Below are 14,241 nucleotides of genomic sequence, written 5' to 3'. Positions count from 1 at the left end.
CTTACTTTCCCCAAGCAATCTAACTTTTCTAAGCAACGTATTCAGCATATTACATCTCAATAATAATTGATTTCACGCTGCAATACGTAGGACAACCCATGTACTTTTAACAATTCATGGCCTTCCAATTATTTACTCATCCGAGTTAAATTCCTTAAGCGAACATCTTTTGAATACCAAGGCTAAATAAAGGGTGATTTTTTTGAGGTTAGGATTTTCATGCATTAGTATTTGACAGATCACGTGGGATTTCAGACATGGTGTCAAAGAGAAAGATGCTCAGTATGCTTTGACATTTCATCATGAATAGACTTACTAACGAGCAACGCTTGCAAATCATTGAATTTTATTACCAAAATCAGTGTTCGGTTCGAAATGTGTTCAAATTTTGTTCAGCGATGAGGCTCATTTCTGGTTGAATGGCTACGTAAATAAGCAAAATTGCCGCATTTGGAGTGAAGAGCAACCAGAAGCCGTTCAAGAACTGCCCATGCATCCCGAAAAATGCACTGTTTGGTGTGGTTTGTACGCTGGTGGAATCATTGGACCGTATTTTTTCAAAGATGCTGTTGGACGCAACGTTACGGTGAATGAACACATTTCGAACCGAACACTGATTTTGGTAATAAGATTCAATGATTTGCAAGCGTTGCTCGTTAGTAAGTCTATTCATGATGAAATGTCAAAGCATACTGAGCATCTTTCTCTTTGACACCATGTCTGAAATCCCACGTGATCTGTCAAATACTAATGCATGAAAATCCTAACCTCAAAAAAATCACCCTTTAAAAGCGAAGCTCAAACAAACCGCAAGAAAGACGCTAACGTCATATGAGCCAAACAACTGTGGTCAGCACACAAAAAGGGTAAAGAGAAGACATTTTCTTTCATCTACCAAATGAAACTGAAAGTATAACCATCTGATTCATCTTTTCCGCACTTATTCCCCACATTTGCAGAGTAACTCAACACCATTTTGCCACAGCAAGTTAGCATCAGTTTACTTGGATATTTGCCCAATGTGACGCCATTGTGTCTCTTAGTCATGGCAGTGTGCTAAACTGGCCGTCATCAAAAAGGGACCATGCTGTCGACAACCAAATTATCCTGATGAGTGAGCAAAAATGCCATCTAAGGCCAAGGAGAGAAAACAAATCATCTCAAATTCGAAATGGGGTTTAACAAGGTCAAGTTGGAATGGAATTTTTATGAGAGACGAAAATGAAAATGTCTTCATTTATACAAAGTACATATAGACATATGGGATATCTTTATACCGATTTTCTTGGTCAATATATATACTACTTAAAAGAGGTGGAATGTTGTCAAAAACTTTAAACCACAACATAATAAAAACCATTGTTGAATTTCATAGGAAGTGCCGCATAAAGAATAGCGGGCACATGAAGAATTGAACGATTCAGCTTTCTGCAAACATTTGTTTAGAAAAGCATTCTATGAAAGTTAGGTTAGGTTAGGTTTAGTGGAGGATGGTGCCAAGACATTAGACGTCTAGACATCCACTGCAAAAAATATTTCTCAACATGAAAAATGAAAATAAATCAATAGAAAACGCAGGCAATTATTTTCCCCTACAACAAATCTCCCAAGAGACGGCCATGTAGAATACTTACGTTTGATGGTAATACTATAGACGTCAAAAATCATATCAATTAGTTTGGGGTAATACTTAACCACTTTGGTGCAGGCACATCCTCCTGCAGAGACAAATAAAGAAATATGATAACTGACACAGATAACATGCTGAGGATATGGAAAGAACATTTTACTCAACTGCTAGTGTCCGACGTTGGCGGCGAAGAGGATACCGCAGAATCAATCCATGATGATGGTATAGAATGTTTACCTCCTAGTCAAAATGAGGTCCAAGTAGCAGTGACCCGACTAAAGAACAACAAAGCAGCAGGAGCCGACGGGTTACCCGCTGAACTATTTAAGACCGGACGCGACATGCTGATAAGGCGTATGCATCAGCTGATCTGCGCAATCTGGCTAGAAGAACGCATACCCGATGATTGGAACCTCAGCATACTATGTCCCGTACACAAGAAAGGAGACACGAGAATGTGCCAACTACAGAGAAATAAGTCTCCTCCCCATCGCATACAAGATACTCTCGAGCGTACTGTGTGAAAGAAACCTTAAGTCAGTGAGATAATTGGGCCCTATCAATGCGGCTTTAGACCTGGTAAATCCACCCTGGACCAGATATTCACACTGCGCCAAATCCTGGAAAAGACCCGAGAATGACAAATCAACACTAGTGCGGTATCCTCTTCGCCGCCAACGTCGGACACTAGCAGTTGAGTAAAATGTTCTTTCCATATCCTCAGCATGTTATCTGTGTCAGTTATCATATGATATCGATGTCGCCTATGCCGACGACATCGATATCATAGGTCGGTCACCGGAAGTAGTAACTGCAGCCTTTGAAAGAATCGAAAGAGAGTCAGTGAAAATGGGTCTGGCAGTAAATGGAGATAAGACAAAATGGATGGTTTCAACTCCCAAAAAGCCTTGCACAACCGAGCAGATAAAGAAAATGGAGAAAGATGGGAACCACAACTTTGAGACAGTCAGTAACTTTATCTACCTCGGCACCGCAGTAACCGAAACGAATGACACCAGTTTTGAGATTAAGCGAAGAATAATACTGGCAAACAGATGCTAGTTTGGACAAAGTAAGCATATTAGAAACAAGGCCACACCCGACAGACGAAGATTACACTATACAAGACACTGATACTACCCGTGCTGTTATATGGTTCTGAAGCATGGATACTTGTGAAAGCAGATGAGGCAGTGCTTGGAATATTTGAGAGAAAGATTCTTCGTAAAATATTGGGTTGCCCAAAAAGTAATAGCGGATTTTTCATATAGTCGCCGTTGACAAATTTTTTCACAGCTTGTGACTCTGTAATTGCATTCATTCTTCTGTCAGTTATCAGCTGTTACTTTTAGCTTGCTTTAGAAAAAAAGTGTAAAAAAAGTATATTTGATTAAAGTTCATTCTAAGTTTTATTAAAAATGCATTTACTTTCTTTTAAAAAATCCGCAATTACTTTTTGGGCAACCCAATATATGGACCAGTTTGCGTTAATGGAGTATACGGGCGTCGTAGGAACCACGAGCTGTATGACGACGACAGCATAGTTACACGCATCAAATTACAACGTCTGCGTTGGCTAGGCCATGTTGTCAGAATTGATGAAGAAGCTCCAGCAAAGAAGTCTTTTGAAGCCAAACACGGTTGTATACTCAAACCGGGAAGACCAAGAGCCCAATGGAAAGATCAAGTTGTGGGAGACACCTCGAAACTTGGTGTCAGAGATTTTAGAATGAGCGCAGAAGATCGAGGCGCTTGGAATGCTATTCTACGATCGGCTAGTGGAACAAATTATCTGTCATAGCCAACTAAAGTAAAAGTAAAGTGTCCGTCCGTCCGTCAGTCCGTCCGTCTGTCTGTCGAAAGCACGCCAACTTTCGAAGGAGTAAAGCTAGCCGCTTCAAATTTTGCAAAAATACTTTTTATTAGTGTAGATCGGTTGGGATTGTAAATGGCCCAAATCGGTCAATGTTTTGATATAGCTGCCATATAAACCGATCTTGGGTCTTGACTTCCTGAGCCTCTAGAGGGCGCAATTCGCGTCCGATTTGGCTGAAATTTTGCATTAGGTGTTTTGTTATGACTTCCAATAACTGTGATGAGTATGACGCAAATAGGTACGTAACCTGATATAGCTGCCATATAAACCGTTCTTGATTTCTTGGGCCTCTAGAGGGCGCAATTCTCATTCGATTTGGCAGAAATGTTGTGCAACGGCTTCTCTCATGACCGTCAAAATACGTGTCTAATATGGTCTGAATCGATCAATAGCTTGATACGGCTTCCATATAAACCTATCTCCCGATTTTGCTTCTTGAGCCCCTAAAATGCGCAGTTCTTATCCGAATGAACTGAAATATTACACAATGACTTCTACAATGTTCAGCATTCAAATATAGTCCGAAACGGACTATAGCTTGATATAGCTCCAATAGCATAACAGTTCTCATTTAATATTTTGTTTGTTTGCCTAAAAAGAGATACCGCGCATAGAACTCGACAAATATGATTCATGGTGGAGGGTATATAAGATTCGGCCCGGCCCAACTTAGCACGCTCTTACTTTTTAGTATTGAGAGCGCTCAACATGCCGATTACTGGTTTAGTTGTATGTCCATAGTGGCATGGTTCGGATTAATATCCGCACCCTCTTTCTAACCTAACCTATTCCAGATACAACATATACTCACTCTTTCTTTCTAAAAGGAGATTATTCGTTTGCGGCTATCAAAGCCCTTTTGCAAATAAAAAGTTTTTGGTTTTACAACAAAAGATAGGTCCTTTTAACGTAAGCGAAGCTGCAAAAGGGTTTACAATAAACAAAGTTAGTGACATTCGATAATACTACGTTTATGGCTTACGTTTGATATGTTGAAGCGAAAAATTACTTGGTTACAATAAAATAAAAGCTTTGTGATAAAATTATTTTGTTTGTCGTACAAAATTCCCAAGGATATTAATACCCTACACTACCACTGTGGTATAGGGAATTATAGATTTGTGCATTTGTTTGCAACGCTAAGAAGGAGAAGAGCTAGACCCATCGATAAGTATACGGATCGGCTTATAATCACTTCCTGATTCGATTTAGCTATATCCGCCAGTCTGTCTGTCCATGTATTCTTGTAATCAAGGCACAGGTCGCATTTGTTGTCCGATTTTCACAAAATTTTGCATAAGTTTTTTTTTTTTTTGTCTAAGAACGAACGCTATTGATTTTGAAAAAAAAACGGTCCAGATTTAGATATAGCTTCCATTTAATTCTTCACCCGATGTGCCATTTGAATGCAGTAGAAGCCATAATTTTGGTCTGATCTTTACAAAATTTAGCACAAAGTATTTTTTTTTTTTTGACGTTCCAATATGTGTGCAAAATTTCATTGAAATCGGTCCAGATTAAGATATAGCTCCCATATATATCTTTCATCTGATATGCCCTTTTAAAGCTGTGGGACCCACAATTTTGGTCCGATCTTTACCAAATTTGGCACGAAGTGATTTTTGTAGCGTCCTAATAGGTGTGCAAACTTTCATTGAAATCGGTTTAGATTAAGATATTGCTCCCATATATATCTTTCATGTGATATGCCCTTTCAAAGCTGTAGGAGCCACAGTTTTGGTCCGATCTTTACCAAATTTAGCATGAGATGTTTCGTGTGACATCTTAATATGTGTGCAAAATTTCATCTGAATCGATTCAGATTAAGATATAGCTCCCATATCTAACTTTCATCCGATTTGACCTATTAAGGCTGTAGAAGGCACATCATCAGAATCGGATCAGATTTATGTATAGCTCCAATATATATCTTTCATCCGATAAGCCCTTTTGAAGCTGCAATAGCTACAATTTTGGTCCGATCTCTACGAAATTTTTAATGAAATATTTCTATTATCTATTATGTGTTTCGACTTGCCTTTCCTTACTGCTTTTTTTCTTACGCGTGTGTTCACAGTTTGTGTAAAATATTGACGTGATCAAAATATTATTCCTTTATCTTTGTGAATTTGAGCCACCAATCGTTCACAGTATGTTTTTTTATCGAAACCCTATATAAGAGATTTAACAATAGAGGCAACCATTAGTCCTTACACAATTTTAAAGCGTATTTGAATATGGTACCAATATAAAATATCATGAATTGAACAAAGTTGAATAGTGTTCATCTAACATACGACGATAGGTGTTAAAATATTTCTTAAGTTTTTCAGGCAATCCCATATAAGATAAAATATGCAAACTTTCCATTGATTCTCTAAAATCCTTACTTCATTCAAGTCATTCGTCCCAATAATCATTCGTTGGTAACTCTTGTAGCTGGTAAAGGAAGCACATCATAAACACCACACTTACCTGGCCATTGTGATTTATATTTTCCGATCCAAAGAAGAAAAAGAAACTGTGTCGAAGTATCCGCAGATGGTGTTATTGCTGATGTTGAAATGAGATGAGACTTGATTCTTCCGTTGCTCGTTGCAAAAGATGGTGGCTCCTACTGATGGCGACGATGTTGCTGATAGACTTTCTCACTAGTATGTAGTATGGCTTTTGCAAAGGAGGTGTTCACATAAACTCAATAACCGTTTGATATGAAAACACTCGCCCGAAAAAATTGAGGAAAGCCATGACAAGATATGGGGATAAGTGGAACCGCATATGTTGGCAGCAACGATGATACCTTGCTTCCGAGTGCCAATGGTGCTGATACATTGGCAGTTGGCGAATAATAATGGGGTTTTGATTGGCACGCTAATATCCCAATACAGGGTTTACAGATCAATGTTTCCCTCTTAGTTTTCTAATCTAATCATGTGCCAAGAAAGAGAAACTATTTATAATTCCGTTATTTCACTTGAAAGTATTTTCTTTATAGAATTTTTGCAGTTTTAAAGAACCGCAATAAAATACAATTTATAAGCTCACAAATTTTGTCACCACTCAAATGCACGGCAATATCTAAAGGCAATGTCTTTTGTTGTGTTTTTTTTCGTATTCTTTTAAGGCTACAAAACAAAGCCTCTTAAATGTCGCAAAGCGCAATTGTTGTTTTAAATTCACATATGCGTCTGTCTGTGTGTATGTGTGTGTGTGTGTGTGGAATAAGTGTGCGTATGTTGCTGGTGCTACACTTTCCCTTATCCTTTGTTCATCCTTTTGTCTTTGTGTGGTTTTCAGCTGGTAACTGTTTTGGCGCTTTTTGTCTGAAGTCCTTCAGATACTCGTACACATGAATGCCTGCCAATCCTCAGCCCAATGACTGGCCACTTAATGCCATTTTAGAATTTTGTCCTTGGGCTAAAAGTGATAGGTAGCCTCTTTGCTTGCTGTTGTTGGTGGCGGAGGTGCGGTTTACTCGTTGTGGGTGTCCATAATGGCCGGGAATTGTGATGGGGCCGCTGCGTCTGGTTTGCCCTACAGCAATGGAGCCATGTTGCTTCAGCGGTTATTAAAAGGTACTATCATCCACGAGAGTTCTTATCTGTGGCATTTGATAAAGTTAGTCGAGTGTTATACAGCCACCAAACTGATAAGACCTAGCTGCTGTAACAACACCAACAACAACAACAGCCAAGTTAGTTGTTCGAACAAAGTTTTGGGGCCACAAAGCAACACCACATTTCCATAAAGTTATCAAGGACTCACTGGCTGTCTGCGAATTGAACAAGAAGCCTCGACATCGGTTGGCTTGAAATGGCCTTAAAATAGCATGAATTAAGGTGATTTCGAATGTAGCCTCCAATGATTTCTGTTAAGATTTATGCCTAATGGCATTGACATTGCCACTGGTCACAAATGAAATTGGAGAAAATTCGTTACGAAGCATTTCACTTTTTTCTTTGGTCCTTTCTACTATTATTCGCCGTGTTGTTAAGTCACTGTTGTGGGCACTCTTTCGGGGTCTCTTTTAATTCCACAAGACCTTGAGGAGTTATCCTTTTGCCCTACTGGCTTAGCGTTCTTTTAACCGCTTGTCATTGCCATGAAGCACCGTAAAGAATAATCTGTAAAACATAAAAAACGAAAGAGAGCATTGAAAAGAAGAAAATATAATTTATATTGCTTTTTAGGAGTTTTTCTATTCTCATCTTTATAATGTGAAGGGGGGAAAGTGGCTCTTGAGGTTTATACTAGTGGTTACCAATATTTTTTCCTATTTGGCCAAAATAATTTCCGTTGCACCAGATGTTTTTCATGGCCTTAAACTTCCAGAAAAAAATGCAAGAGAAAACATATGGTAGTTGTGAATATATGCCTTTAATATATTAAATATTTTCGGACTATTACAATGAACGCCAGGTTTTGAGTCCCAGCATGAATAAAGCCTTTTTTTATTATAAGAAATTCTTCCCTCCTTGGCGACATAAGTAGGTATTTTGGCCTTATAAAACTTCTAATTACCGTGCGTGCTTACGGTTTAACGTCGCCATATGCGTCTTTTGAGTTGAGTTTCATACCAATCTCCTATTTTTATACCCTGCACCATAGGATGGGGGTATACTAATTTCGTCATTCTGTTTGTAACTACTCGAAATATTCGTTTGAGACCCCATGAAGTATATATATTCTTGATCGTCGTGATATTTTATGTTGATCTAGCCATGTCCGTCCGTCTATCCGTTCGTCTGTCAGTCGAAAGCACGCTAACTTTCAAAGGAGTAAAGCTAGCCGATTGAAATTTTGCACAAATACTTCTCATTAATGTAGGTCGGTTGGGATTGTAAATGGGCCATATCGGTCCATGTTTTCATATAGCTGCCATATATACCGGTCTTGACTTCTTGAGTCTCTAGAGGGCGCAATTCTTATCCGATTGGAATGAAAATTTGCACTTCGTGTTTTGCTATGACTTCCAATAAATGTGCCAAATAAGGTTCAAATCGGCTCATAACCTGCTATAGTTACCATATAAACCGATCAGGGATCTTGACTTCTTGAGCCTCTAAAGGTCGCAATTATTATCCGATGTGCCTGAATTTTGTACGACGGATCCTCTTATGACCATCAACATACGTGTTTATTATGGTCTGAATCGGTCTATAGCCCGACGCAGCTCCCATATAAATCGATCTCTCTAGTTTACTTCTTGAGCCCCCAAATTCTTATTCGAATTGGCTGACATTTTAAATTTTAGGTCTCCCACTTATAACTGAATTGTGGTCCGTACCGGACCATATCGTGATATCGCTCTAATAGCAGAGCAAATCTTTTCTTTTATCCTTTTTTGCCTAAGAAGAGATGCCGGGAAATGAACTCGACAAATGCGATCCATGGTGGAGGGTATATTCATGGACTTTAAACAATCCGTCACGCATCTCGACTTCACCATCCTCCACCTAAGGCCATACTGTCCACATAAATTCGAAGTTTCGAGGGCGGTAAGTCCCTTACCAGAATTTCTCTTTCAGCCACTGTAATGACATAGACCTCTTTCTGAAAGGCCGTACCCTTGTCCGTCAGTCTCAGAGACATACTGATATCGAGTGCATCAGAATATACCCACAATCCGGTCCCCGACTCCATGTTGTAAGCTATATGTGTAGGACGAGATCTCATCCTCCTCAAGTACACAATTCGTCCTCCATTCGTCTCTCTCAGGAAATCAAAACGCGAATGCCCTCACTCCAGTCAGCACTGGTACCAGGTAGTTGGAGATCCTCCTCAGTCTACCCTCCGTATTCATAACACCCAGAAGCGAACTTGGAATCGAAATGACCAAATCTGCTTTAACTATTGCTTTTAATATATCAAACAAGTGAAAACGTGCTAAGTTCGTCCGGGCCGAATCTAAGGAACCTGCCACCAAGGATTCTGTTAAAAAATGGGGGCTATATCTGGTTATAGACCGTATTGAACCGTACTTTGCGCAGTTGTTGAGTGCCATAACAGAACACATAAAGGAACACTATATGCAAAATTTCAGCCAAATCGGACAAAAATTGTTGCTTCAAGCGGCTCAAGAAATCAAATCGGGAGATCGGTTTGTGCAAAGTACGGTGCAAATCGTTATATAACCTAATGTAGCTCCCATATAAACCGATCTGCCAATTTGATGTCTTGAGCCCTTACAAGCCGCAATTTTTGGTGGATTTGGCTGAAATCTTGCATGTAATGTTCTGTTATGACTTCCAACAATTGCGCCCAGTACGTTCTAAATATTGCCTTTAAAAAAATCTGCTGATGTGAGCCATAAACCCAGATTTAAAGTAGTTATTAGGGAATAACATTATTTGAATAATATTAAGGGTTTTTAAATTGTAAGGGCCGATGTAGAATGTGAACCATACCTAAGCGCCAATTTTTTTCTGCATTTCATTTCAAATTTTCCAATTTCAGACTTGCTGAATTCGAAATATGGAATGAGACGCAATCGCAATTGCAATCGCAGCTGTCATTTTGTACACCCAAACAAATAAAACGTTTGAGATATTTTTACGAGAAGCGAAATACATTTATTAGGAATTTTTTCTTTTATTGCCACTATATAATGTTTTGCTTCAACATATCAAACTTTAAAATGTGGATTTTCGCATATAACTAACATTGTTTATTGTATTGTTAACTTTGTTTTGTTGTAAAGCCAAAAACTCTGTAATGGCAAAAGTGTTTCGAAAGCCGCAAACGATTATTTGTTTACCGGACCCATTATTATTCTCTTGTATCTCTCCTACTAGAGAGAGAGGGTGAATATTTAAGCGTATAGACCATGATGAATAAACAGTGATGAGCGGATTGTAAACTCGGAAATTTGCAATTTTTAAAGTTTCGCCATACGCACATCAAATGACAAAAATCATTAGAACAACATGGAAGGCGTTTCATATAATTTTGTATGATAACATCGAAATAATTCCAAATATATTTGAGTAAGAATTGTGTTACAACATTAAAGTGAACTTGGTAGCCTTTTGAATATGCACAATCTATTTTCAAATTAAATAGAATATACATATACAGTAGCATGAAGTAAAATTAATTTATAAGTAAAGAAAAACTAGCTGAAACCCCGAATAAAATTTTATATATCAAGAATGAAGTTTATTGTCAATATCAAAAAAAAAACGTTATATATGTCACAAATTCGTGCAAAATTTATCGCAAAAAACATGTATTGGGTTGCCCAAAAAGTAATTGCGGATTTTTAAAAGAAAGTAAATGCATTTTTAATAAAACTTAGAATGAACTTTAATCAAATATACTTTTTTTACAATTTTTTTCTAAAGCAAGCTAAAAGTAACAGCTGATAACTGACAGAAGAAAGAATGCAATTACAGAGTCACAAGCTGTAAAAAAATTTGTCAACGCCGACCATATGAAAAATCCGCAATTACTTTTTGGGCAACCCAATATTTTTATTTTTAACAAAATCCAACGTTTACTTGGGGAAAATTTTCTTTTATGTGAGTCGAATTATTCTCTTGTGTGTAGCCCAATATGCATATCACAATCACAGTATAACGCTTGAACTTCATCACAAATAACTTTCTAATTTTGGTGGCTTCGTTTTGTTCATGCAGCTATGGACATTTACCGCAACAAACTGATTACTGACTTAGATGTATGTCCATAGTGGCATGGGGCAAATTATTATCCGCACCCGAAAGTGGAATAGACTTCTAAGCGCCTCGATCTTCTGCTCTCCTTCTCTAACCACTGACACCCAGTTTCGAGATGTCTTTCTCAGATTTTTCTCTTTTTTACTTTCCTGTCCAATAAAACTTTCAGGTGTTTTGCAGTCTCAGTACATAACAGCATGACTGACTTGGTTAAGTCAGGCAAAAGTGGGTTTCCGAAACCGAGCTCGCTACCACCTAAACCAGCGGTGCGCTTATGGCAGACTAATCCGATGAAAATCTTTTGTTTTCAAATGGTATACTGGTAGGAAAAAAAAACAAAATCATACAGCAATGTTTTCATTATCATAAACAGGCGTTGTTGAAAATATTGACAACATGCGGGGTTGGTTTTGGAATGGACGTTGCCATTTTCGTGTACCGTCCGTTAAGAACATCATCCCTACAAAATGTGTATACATCCATATATACCAAACTTATTTAACTCAATAAGTTAAGTCGTTTGCAATGTGGGGAGGCATTTGTAAACACACAATCACGCGACGAATGGAACACAAGATCGATTCCCAGCAGGACACAAAAACACTTTGCAATTTAAACAAGTAAGGAGGATTTAAGCCTGACAAACGTCATACAAATTGTAAATCGAAAAATACAATAGATGGGAGCTATATCCGAATCTGAAACCATTTCCATGAAATTCACAGAGATCTAAAAGGAAACCAAATTTCGTGAGAATTGGCTAACAAATCACCCACTTATTGCAATATAAGTTCAAATCAGTCAAATATATATACGTGGGAACTATATCCTAATCTGAACAAATTTCATGAAATTCACCAGTAATGTCAGGACCAGTGTTGCCGCTTTTGGTAGGTTCCTACCAAAATTGGTAGGTTTTTATTTTCTTGATAGGTTGGTAGGCTGACTTCAATTGTTGGTAGGTTTCTCCAACACATAAGTTATTTACTGAAAAAATCGCAGGAGAGAACTCAAAATTATTTCACTTCTTGTAGTCTTTATACCCACCACCGAAGGATGGGAGTATATTTATTTTGTCATTCCGTTTGCAACACATCGAAATATCCATATTCTTGATCAGCGTAAAAATCTAAGACCATCTAGCCATGTCCGTCCATCTGTCCGTCTGTTTGTTGAAATCAAAATAGAGATATTGAGCTAAAACTTTGCACAGATTCTTTTTTTGTCCATAAGCAGATTAAGTTTGAAGATGGGCTACATCGGACTATATCTTGATATAGTCCCCATATAGACCAATCCACCGATTTAGGGTCTTAGGCCCATAAAAACCACATTTACTATACGATTTTGCTGAAATTTGGGACAGTGAGTTTTATTAGACCCTTCGATATATTTCTCCAATTTGGTCCAGATTTGGATATAGCTGTCGTATAGACCGATCCGCCGATTTAGGGTCTTAGGCCCATATAACCCACATTTATTATCCGATTTTGCCAAAATTTGGGACAGTGAGTTGTGTTAGGCCATTCAATATTCTTCTTCAATTTGGCCCCTATCGGTTCAGATTTGGATATAGCTGCCATATAGACCGATCTCTCAGATTTGGATATAGCTGTCGTATAGACCGATCCGCCGATTTAGGGTCTTAGGCCCATATAACCCACATTTATTATCCGATTTTGCCAAAATTTGGGACAGTGAGTTGTGTTAGGCCATTCAATATTCTTCTTCAATTTGGCCCCTATCGGTTCAGATTTGTATATAGCTGCCATATAGACCGATCTCTCGATTTAAGGTCTTGCCCCCATAAAAGGTGCATTTATTGTCCGATTTTGCCAAAATATGGATCAGTGAGTTGGGTAAAGCCCTTTGACATCCTTTTTCAATTTGGCCCAGATCGGTCCCGATTTGGATATAGCTGTCATATAGACCGATCTCTCGATTTAAGGCTGTGGGCCCATAAAAGGCGCATTTATTGTCGGATATCGTCGAAATTTGGGACAGTGAGTTAGGTTAAGCCCCTCGACATACTTCTGCATTATGGCACAGATCGGTCCAGATTTGGATATAGCTGCCATATAGATTGATCTCTCGATTTAAGGTTTTGGGCCCATAAAGGGCGCATTTATGGTCCGATGTCGTCGAAATTTGGGACAGTGAGTTAGGTTAAGCCCCTCGACATACTTCTGCAACTTGGCTCAAATCGGTCCAGATTTGGATATAGCTGCCATATAGACCCATATCTCGATTTTAAGTCTTGGCCCCATAAAAGGGCATTTATAATCCGATTTCACAGAAATTTGACAAAGACTTATGTTAGACTTTTCGACATCCGTGCCGTATATGATTCAGATCGGGTTACTTTTTAATATAGCTACTAAAAAGATCAATATTTTGTTATACAAATTTGAACAATGACTTGTACTTATTAGTATTTGGTCAAATTGGAACATATTTCGGTATAGCTGCAATGGGACATAGGTGGGGAAGCCACCGTTGGGGCGAGACCATAGCAGCACAGAGGTTAGCATGTCCGCCTATAACGCTAAACGGCTGAGATCATCAGAAAACATTTTCTGTGATGGTTTCCCCTTCTAATGCTGGCAACATTTGTGTGGTACTATGCCATGTAAAACTTATCTCCAAAGAGGTGTCGCACTGCGGCACGCCGTTCAGACTCGGCTATAAATAGGAGGCCCCTTATCATTGAGCTTCAACTTGAATCGCACTGCACTCATTGATATGTGGAAGTTTGCCCCTGTTCCTAAGTGGAATGTTCATAGGAAAAATTTGCATTTGCATTGCTATGGGGCATAAGGTACGCTTTTTCACCCGAATATTGACGAAAAGTGGTTTACGTATATACCCGAGGTGGTGGGTATCCAAAGTATGGCCCGGCCGAATTTAACGTATTCATGAAGAGTGCAGCATAAAACCATAAATGTCGATGAGCTAAATACTGTTACAAGGGGTCTCACTGTTTCAAACTTCAGGAAAATGTGCGAAAACCGAAAGAAATATTGATACCGTGTGGTATCAATGGTATTGATAGTAAAGCA

The 14,241-nt window shown here is 38.5% G+C and overlaps 1 protein-coding gene across 1 annotated transcript in view; it reads right to left on the bottom strand.

Annotated features, from left to right (window-relative positions):
- LOC106080685 (uncharacterized) overlaps window positions 1–14,241 on the bottom strand; it is a 563,977-nt gene that overhangs the window by 495,493 nt on the left and 54,243 nt on the right. The window contains exon 2 of the mRNA XM_059370172.1: window positions 5,982–7,630. The gene's annotated coding sequence lies outside the window, so the exon portion shown is untranslated. The remainder of the gene's footprint in view (window positions 1–5,981; window positions 7,631–14,241) is intronic.

Source organism: Stomoxys calcitrans, chromosome 5 (genome assembly GCF_963082655.1).
Source record: "Stomoxys calcitrans chromosome 5, idStoCalc2.1, whole genome shotgun sequence".
In the NCBI taxonomy this organism is placed as follows: Eukaryota; Metazoa; Arthropoda; class Insecta; order Diptera; family Muscidae; genus Stomoxys; species Stomoxys calcitrans.
The sequence above is the reverse complement of the archived record's forward strand: the minus strand, read 5'-3'. Positions and strand labels throughout refer to the sequence as shown.